Below are 9885 nucleotides of genomic sequence, written 5' to 3' on the forward strand. Positions count from 1 at the left end.
ATGGCACTTTGTTCCACAAACCAGGAAAAGCAATTAAAAGCCATTGATCATGTGCCACATCACTGTCATTAATATGCATGTCTCCTTAACCTTCCATATGGAGGAGTTTAATCTGCCTCCTCCTCCTCTTACCTCCTCTTACCTTGGGGGTGACAAAGTCCCCAAAATAATATGATCCTCTTGCAAGAACCCCCTTCCTTGATTATAAAGGCAGAAATATACATTTTCACATATACAGACCAACGTACAATGTGAAAAATCGCTGTGGTAAACATGTTGTTTATGAAGTTAAATAATTAGCTTCTATATCACTGCATGAATGCCAAAGCAAATTATTAAAACAATATCTGCTATTTATTATCACTTTATTTCATTGTGTTAAATCAATTTATCTGTTTAATAAATTATGCAATCAAATTATTGTAGCTAAATTTAAACAAACACGTTTAGTTAATTAACTTAAAAAAATGTAGCTAACAAAATGATTGCAACCACTTACCTTAAAATTTGAATTTTTTTTTTCTGTGTATTATTATTTACAAATTGCTAGATGTACAAAACTAAAAACATAAATGCTAATTTATTTGTATAACAATATAATATAACAATTTTTAACAATAAATATTATTCAGAAGCATTTAAGCATTTATTTTGCCACCAATTGTTTTCCACGTCAATAGGAGAAAAAAAAAAATCCAATCTGTTTTACCGTTAAATTAAATTAAAATAGTAATGTAATATTGTTCAACTTTTCCAAAAATCCATGTTAAAAAAACATGGTCTAGTCCACAGTTTAAGACGACTAGTCCTTACTGTTTATCACCTTGAATTCTGCTTTGCACAGATGTGCTTTCTCACATAAAAAAGCACATCTGGGGTCTGTATAAAGCAAGAATTGTATGTGTGCGCACAAAAATACAATCTCACGCACACACACTCACGCACACACATTTATGCATGCACAGTAAAGAGATCATCGGATCATCACTTTATAGATGCATCCAGTTACAATCATATGTAATCTATACGGCACAAGGGCCTGTGTTAAATTACAGTCTGCCTGCCTTTAAATTCCTCCCTGCTCTGAGGAGAGAGAGAGACAAAGTGGAAAAGGCCTCTGAACTGCATCTTGCTACTTCTCAGCTTTGATTTCCTGCCCGGTGTCGCATCTGTTTTTACTGAAGACACCGTTACAGCCAGGAGGTGGCAGGTAATCAGCAAAACAAGGCGAGAGGAGAGTCAACGGTAGCCAGCATTATTGCAGGAGGCAGGAAGATCAGATGGGTCATGCAAGGAGGAGGTGATCTAAAAGATTTGAACCCAACAGACACAAAATATTTGAATTACATGAAAACAGACAAGGCAAATTATGCGGTTCATTCAGCCATGCAGAAAACAATGCAGTGTGCATTACCTCCTCAGTGTGCAAATAGCTTTGGCAGTCCACTCTAACGAACGGACCCTTAGAATGTTTAATTCATGTATAGAAAGCTTGATGGTGCGATGCAGCACAGCCATTTTTAACCTTTCCTCTATTTGTGTGTGACTAATGTAGTAGACATCAGTCTGCTGCTCTTTTTCAGGCTTGTGTAAAATGTTAAGTGGGAGCAGCACCACCTAAGGGGAAGCTATTCCTGCCTAATTACCGCAGTACTAAGGACATCTGCATGTTAGCACATACAAGCTGCTGTGGCACATCACTTCACTGTCATGATGAGGCCCTCGGCCCCTCGCCAATGCCTGGCAAGGGCGGCCTCATCCCACGTCATCACGAATTAGTGAAGGCAAACTCTGAGCCTTAAGGCAAAGTCACAGACAGGAGGGGGTTAAAAATGAGAACTGTCAGGAACCTTGTGGCGCATGCCTTACTGACCTGTTATACTGCTGTTCTTCGGGGAAATCATGAAAAGACGTTTTGAAATAGGTATCAAGCGCACATCCATCCAACTGCTTGTTCTCTGCGCATATGTACATGCAAATAAAATATTTTACTTCAGTGTAACATACCAAATAAATTCTGACATTTAAATCTTCATTAATACACACTCTCAGAAACAAAGGTACATAAATAATAGAAACAATGGGTACAAATGTGTCCCTTTTGAAAAGGTACCAGACCCAGTGACAGCTTTTGTGCCTTTATTTCTAAGAAAGCAGGGAACACTACACAGCAAATATTACATATAAAAAAGTTTAAGAAATCGCACTTACTAAACTGTTGTCATGTTTTTCAGCACTATTAGAGCTGTGTGGTTTTTAGTTGAGCAAGAGGTACAGTAGCTATAGTCTAATACAATAAAGTAAATAATAATCTAATAGGTATTTAAAAAAAAAACCAAAAAAACAACAACAACTACGTAGTATATAGTAATAATAAGGTAACATTACATTCATTTTCTCTCTAAATTAACAAACATTTTTGACATGGTCACTTTGACAAAAATTCCAAAGGAAAAATCTGTTTACAATAATATATATTTTTTTTGTACAGGTAAATTTTAACCTCAGAAATATATCACCACACTTCATAAGTCACCATGTTTTTAGAAAAGGTAGGTTATATTAGGTAGGCCTAATATAAATCAGATGAATGATACATAACCCTAAAAAATATAGTTCTTTATAAAACTAACATTTTTCAGTGTAAAGTATATGCAGTAAATGCTACTAAAGTGGAGATTTCTGGCACAGTGCAATCTGGCACAGAAAACAACCTTAAACATATGAATTGTAAATCAAATCAACAGATGTAAATGTAAGTTTAGCATTTTCATTTAAACCATCTGTCAATTTGTTTAAATATTAATTTTGACAGGAACAGTATTTAAACCCGTCCTCAGCTTTTTCCTGTTATTGTGGAAAAAGTGAAAGAAATGGTTCCTCTGCCCTGTGGGTGTAATGCAAGTCATAACGGGCAGCAAGAAATCCAGAACAGAGAGAACCACAGTACCTCCTGTTATCCTGTGTCCAAGATAGGTGGCGGTTGAGGGGGAGGGCTGTGAGAGGTAGCGAGGCATCACATCTCCTCCATTTAATTGGCAAGGGAAATGAGTAGGGATGTGGTTAGTATGAATCCAGTCAGTCAGTCACATAGTCTATTACAGGCACACTGGCATTCTGAACTGGCTCTTACTGTCCTGATGGAGGTGTCAGGTCAGTGCCGAGCATGGCCCCCCTCTGGCTCTAACGCCTCTGTCCCGCTCTGTGCTGTCCAGGTGACGGTGATTGTCTCCAGGATTCTCGTGGCGGGACGACTCACCTGTCACTAACTGGTCACAAAGCATTTACCTAGTGACAGAATTCCAATTAGACTGTGATAGAGGTGACACCAGAGAAAGAAGGGCGGAGGTGAGATGCAAAGACGAATGCAGGCGAGGGATGGAGGAGAGAGAGCTTATTTTTACGGACTCAGAATGCATATTACGCATAAACTTTCTAAGGACTAAAGCAAGTATCCTAAGCTGTATTGTAAACCCGGGTCTCTCAAAACCACTGTTGACAGAACGATTAAATAATCCTTTGAGACTAAAGGAGGCAATGGAGACAATCTCTGAAGAATGTTACCTTCTTTTTAATAGGTCTCCAGTGGCAGATGATGTTGATCCTCACCTCTACAATGTTAAGCCGCGTGTTGAGGTTTGTCGGGAAACCGTCTGGGCAGAGGTGTCAGAGGTGAGCGTGCCTCTGTGTTGATGACGACTGTGCGTTTAAACATGACACACTTCTAATTATTGTAGACAGGATGTCATCACCTCAGACAGATTGGGTCATAGGGGTGGATCGTATGTTGGTATAACTGCAACACATCTACATTTCCATGACAGCGCGTTGTTGACCCTTAATCTGGAAAATGGAAAGCATGAATAAATAAAGACTTCAAGAAAGAATGAAATTTAAATTCTGTCATCATTTACTTATCATCAAGTCAACCTGTTTCACCTGTCTTTCTACTGTGCCTCACAGTTAAAATGTTAACATGCTTTTCAAAGAAAGCATATAGTAACAATCTATAATTATATAATATAACATAACTACTATAATGTATATTTAATCTAAAATATGACGCACATTTAAAAAATAAAACAATTAAATGAAGCACTGTTACTATTTAAGATATCTGTGTTCTACATAAAAAAAAGTATTTCTTCCTGTGAAGAAGGCTATTTTTTTGTATCATTACTCAAGTTTTCAGTGTCATATGATTCTTTGGAAATCATTCTGTTATGCTGATTGAAAAACATTTCTCATTATAATAAATGTTAAGAACAGTTGTGCTACTTAATATCTTTGTGGAAGGCATGATTTTTTTTCTTCATGAAGTTTTCTTCAGGATTTTCTGATTAATTGCATGTTTAAAAGTGCCGCATTTATTTAAAATATAAATATTCTGTAACATTACGAATGTCTTTACTGTCACATCTGATTCATTATTCGTTCATTTAATGCTGCGAGCATGGCACATTCAGCAGCGGTAGCTCTTAACATAGCGGCAGCCAAATAACCTAATAACTTAGGTGCTGTGGTGTCTGTCAATCATGCAACAAAAGAAAAAGGAAATCAAAAACTTGTGTATATTTAAGCATTCATCTTTAGAATTTAGTGTTTGATGAGTTAATTCAGTTTCTGAATTTGGCCTATTTGCTGAAGGGCACATTTGAAATTTTATGTGAAGATTGTTTTAAGTTCACTTAAATTAAAAGATGTTAACTTTTAAAGTCTAATAAATGTTAAAAGTTATAGCTCGCAGTTATACTGTAATGTTGGTATAGTCAACAGAAGTATTTCGTAGTACTGATGTCTGTGATACTACCCTTCAGTAAAAAAAAAATAATAAAAAAATCACAAAACATTTACTAATTCATAACTGTATAATATTTTAAATAAATTATTAATTCATAAATTATTGTAATATAAAAGTACATTTTATACACTTTAATGTTAAGTGTGATTAATTGCAATTCAGTTCAGATAAAATGTGCAGATAATTAGTTAATATTTTTTAATTAAAAGCATTTGAATGCTGTATAACTATTACAAGCTCTAGTGTGAACCAGACAGTTGATTGCAAAAGTCACTTTCAAGAGCAGGAGCTGCTTTGCTGAATACAACATATCTCTTTTTTTCTGCCCTGGTTTGAGAACTGAACCATAACGGATACTCCATAACAACTGAAGAGAGAGAAGTATCGCTCCATGTCCAGATCGATAGTGAATTAGCCAGTTCGCTCATCTCTTCAGTGGACTGTTTTGGTGGATCGATTTCTGGCTGCGCAGGGCAGCCGAGGTGACGCTGACCAAGAGCACTGTAAAACTTTTTTGAACATCCCACTGGCTGCATCCTGACCTCACAAGTGAGGGGAGTACGTTTACATCCCACTTCAGCTTTAGGAGAACGAGTTATAACGATTGTGCCCGTCTCACCACACATGAATGAGAGCGTGAAAGTGAGTGAGTGTGACATTAAGCAATCCCTGTTGTTCTTCAATGGTTTCTACAACAAGCCAGGTGTGTGTGTGTTTGTGGTTGCAAGTTGGTGGTTTTTGATGGATGAGCAGGAAGGGAACTGATGGATGAGTCAGTTCTCTGTTGGGACAATATGATGAAGACTATAAGCCAACATACCCAAGAAAGAAGTCTCATCTCTGGCCCTTCCCACAGTCCATTACACACAGGCATGCACTCTTTCTGCCCACTGGTGATGGAATAATGATTCACTGAGATGTATTGACAGTATGCTGGTCTGAACTGGTAAAGAAAAAGTCGCAAAACTGTACTCATATATTAAAAATACACAAAAGCAAAATATCTGTCAGTCAGTGCATCAATGCCAGGGTTAGGAATCCATACATGTTAGCAAATTCTATGCAAGCACACCAATTTCCAAAATAAATTCAGATCAATAAAATGTCTATTTGATAAGATCATTAAAAGAACTGATTTAACGGTCATTCTTTTAGAGAATCGGATTACATTGATTGTGTTGTATGTTTCTGATTCACTGCGAAGAGCCAGTTCATAAGAATCATTTGTCTGCAAATCAGACTACACTTGGTTGTGTTGTATGTTTTTGACTCACTACAAAGAACCAGTTTATTAGAATCTTTTGTTTGCGAACCGGACTCTGACAAAGATGACAATTTGCATTGCTTTTACCAACGAAGCAATCCGTTTTATGCATACATGCACCATGAAAAACAATCAGATAAGCACTTTTATCTATAAAGGTGATAATAGCTTTAACAAAATCCCTCTGCTGTCCTAGATTAAAAACATAGACATATTTACTATCTTCCCTTTATCTCAGTCACCTCACTGTGTCTCATGCCATCAGATTCTTCAGCGTCTCGGCCCCATCAGCTTCCACAGCCAATATTTTACAGCTGCACAAGGGGAAGTGTGGGCCATTGTCCCAAGTCGTTCTATCGCCGATTACTCTTTGCGGTATTGATCGAAATGCTGTCAGGTTGCTTGTCACCTTGGTGATAAATTATAAGTGTGTGTGTATTTGTGCTATGTGTGTATGTGCCCTTTATCTCTCTGAAAATTTGATAAAATGTGATTGATCTCTCTTGAGTCTGCCAGAAGCTAAAGAGGCCCTAGGTGCAATTGTTTTATCATCTTATAATCAGATGATTCCCAAAAAGCAAATCAGGGAATCTTTTATCGCTCAAGTACAAAAGTGGATTAGTTAGGGAGAACAAGAGAGGAAACCCATACATTTAGCAATGTAAGCCAGTCTAAACCAGTGAGCCTCAATGCAGGAAACCTTGACCCAACATACTTCTAAAGGGGCCAAAAGGTAGTTTAAAATGACTGAAAATAAGACAGCTTAAAATAAACTAGAACAGACACAAATCAAGATGTAAGCTGACTTTTTATTTTACTCCATTCTCTTAACAACTGTCATTTTTATTTAAGAACCGCGCTTCTCATGTACACTTTTCAAGTTACGTCAAGCTAAAATATTTTATAAGGTAGAGAATTAGGGCTAAGAAATAATGAAACCATCTTGAGATTCAAGTCTTTATAATACTTAAGATTATAAATTTGTAGCATATTTTACTTAATAAAAATATTGAGAATGAACTCATTGCATTTCTAGAACAGTTGCTGTGTTTCAGGAAAAGCTTATTCAAATTTTTTAGAATAAACTAAAAATTTGTAGAAAAAGTCATGTTTTGAGAAAAAACGTGAACTTTTTCTCATAATTTATTTTCAAATAGAGTTTATTTAGATGTTTTTATCTAAACTTACTGAGTTTAATCTTACATTATAAAGTTTTTAACATTGGGATGGTTTTAATTTGTATTATTGCTTGGAAGTAACATTCTTCAATATATTTGCAAAGTAAATTTAACTGACAAAAAAACCCAAAACAAAAATAAAACACATCAAATAAGCAAATGAACAGCCCATGAAAAAAGTAAATGCTAATTAACTTTTTTCATCAATACAATAGATTTGTCTACCAGCAGAAGTACCAGAAATACAATGAAGCACCATAAACTCAAAAGAATGAGAACCACCGGTCTACACACAATCAAAACGCCATTAAACACCATTATTCATCTGAACTAGCTACAATTAATACTTTGTAACACTGCAGACCATAGGCTACTTTAAACCAGTCAACTAAAACAGATTCAGAGTGGCTCGGTGAGGCTAGAAATCTTCACCGAAACACAAGTCGAGAGAAACTACACAAGTTTGAGGAGATGTCCTGAGCAGAAAACATTTTGTGATGCTTCTTAGACCACTGACTACCAAAAATAAAAATAGAGCCAATTACTGCAACATCCTCTCCGAGGGATGCCATGATAGGTTGTCAATAGGCAGGCTAAGTGAATGAGTTTGCATTGTCAGTGCAATGCATTCTAATTGACTCCATCTCCTCCTAGTGGCAGTCCGATACTGAAGTGGGCAGACTCGAGTTTCTCATTATAGCGCAAGTAATTGTGGTCTGAGTGGGTCTGTGGATTCAGTCCTACAGCAGTCTGACAACCTCTGTGCGCGAGAATAAGTGTGTGCGTGTTTTGTGGGACAGATTGGCTCTTCTGCGACTGATTGTGGAAGTAAATGAGTCTTCATCTACTCGAGAATGTCTGTCCCTCAGCCAGAGTGACAGAGAAACAAGAGTGGTTAACTTTCCTTTCTCCGTCTGTTAACTTTTAGGGCTCTGCAATGCAAATGGAAGCTTAAAATAAGCCACAGGAGATGTGCAGAGCAGTGTAAAAAGTTAACTTTTTCTATATTTTGTCACACTTTCTGTGTTTTAAGGTATAAGCATGCATCTGTGTGACAAACAAGAGCTCAAAATGTTTATAAATGAAGCAGACTTTAACCTAAACTGGCCACACAGCAATATTCCTTCTCCTAAGGAGACAAGACACATTTTTTTACAGTCCTAAATCATAAAAATCCAACTCAAATCCAGCTATATTTCAATAAGCCACAAGCCGGTTTCACAGAAACGCAGAAAAAGCCCTCCCATAAACTCACGGGATATAACAATGAAGAAATAAATCAGGTTCTCTCAAAAAGCGTGCAAATGGCATCACACCACGGCATAACAATAAAGCGTGGGCATAGATGTTGTTCAGATGGGAGATGCTTATGGGGAGCATCTCGCTGCTGCCTTACGGCTGTGACTGTCATTTGGCTATTATTATGAAGAGTGAGTGTAATGCCTGGCTGTATGAATAGGATTGTCGCGCTGATTGTGATGTATAGTTTTTCATTACCATTCCCTGGCCTTTGCCATCCAGCATGTAGGAAATCCTATTTATCCCCTAATTTGTAAGCCCCCCAACCTTGGCTGATAGCAATCAGAGCCTGTAATTGTGTGCGCCGCCGACGGACAACGTAAAGGGTGACAGCGCGAGAAGGCAGGGGAGGGGAGGTGAGAAAGAAATAGAAAAAGTGACAAAGAATGAGAAAAGAGAGGGAAAACATCTGACCTGAAAGCTCTTTTAAAAGAACACAAAACACATCGCACTCTTCAAAACGGGAAAACAGGTCTATTTGTAGCTCCTGCTGTCCACCAGAGAGCTGTTAGATGTGAAAGAAATATGACATCACTTCTGCAAACAAAAAAAAGGAATGTAAGGTTTAGGCATAAAATTAAAATACCGTTATGATTTACTCATTGTCATGTTAAAAACTTGGAACTGTTTTGCAATACACAAAGTCAATGGAGTCAAAAAAAAGAATGCTCTACAAAAAATTATTTATGTTTTGCAGAAGAAATATTGTAATACTGGGTGAGTAAATGATGACAGCGTTTCTATTTTTAGGTGAACTATCCTGAACACCAAGCTTTCGAAACTGTGCATTTAGGCACCTTTTTATTAGTAGCTTTTTAAACATTGCTATCTAGACAAACACTTCATGCAATTCACCCTGCACTTACAGTCTGTCTGTGCCACTAATGAATACATAATTGACTCATTTCTATGCACTGTGCCAAAAGGGATCTTTGCATTAAATGTGTGATTGCGCCCTCTATTAGACATCATTAAACCAATTCCAGATCTGTCTTAATAAGACTTTATGAGCCTTTCTTAAAACCCTAATTTTCTTCTCTGCCCTCATTCAATGCAAGTCAAATATTTAAAAATATGAAAATTGCAAATTATATCCTTATTTTGTGATCATTTTGTAATAGCTTAATAATGGACTGTGAATGGTAAAGTATAAAGATGAAGACTTGCTAATGAGGTTTCTATGGAAGCCCATTTATGCTACATGAAAAAAAAAATCATAAGTCAAAATATGAGACATCTCAAAATTATGACAAACTTAAAATATTAAGATTGACTTAAGATTGGCAAAATTTCCACAAATAAAATATAAACATAAACGCCATAATGTTGCCTTTAATTTAGTT

Source organism: Puntigrus tetrazona, chromosome 8 (genome assembly GCF_018831695.1).
Source record: "Puntigrus tetrazona isolate hp1 chromosome 8, ASM1883169v1, whole genome shotgun sequence".
Classification (NCBI taxonomy): domain Eukaryota; kingdom Metazoa; phylum Chordata; class Actinopteri; order Cypriniformes; family Cyprinidae; genus Puntigrus; species Puntigrus tetrazona.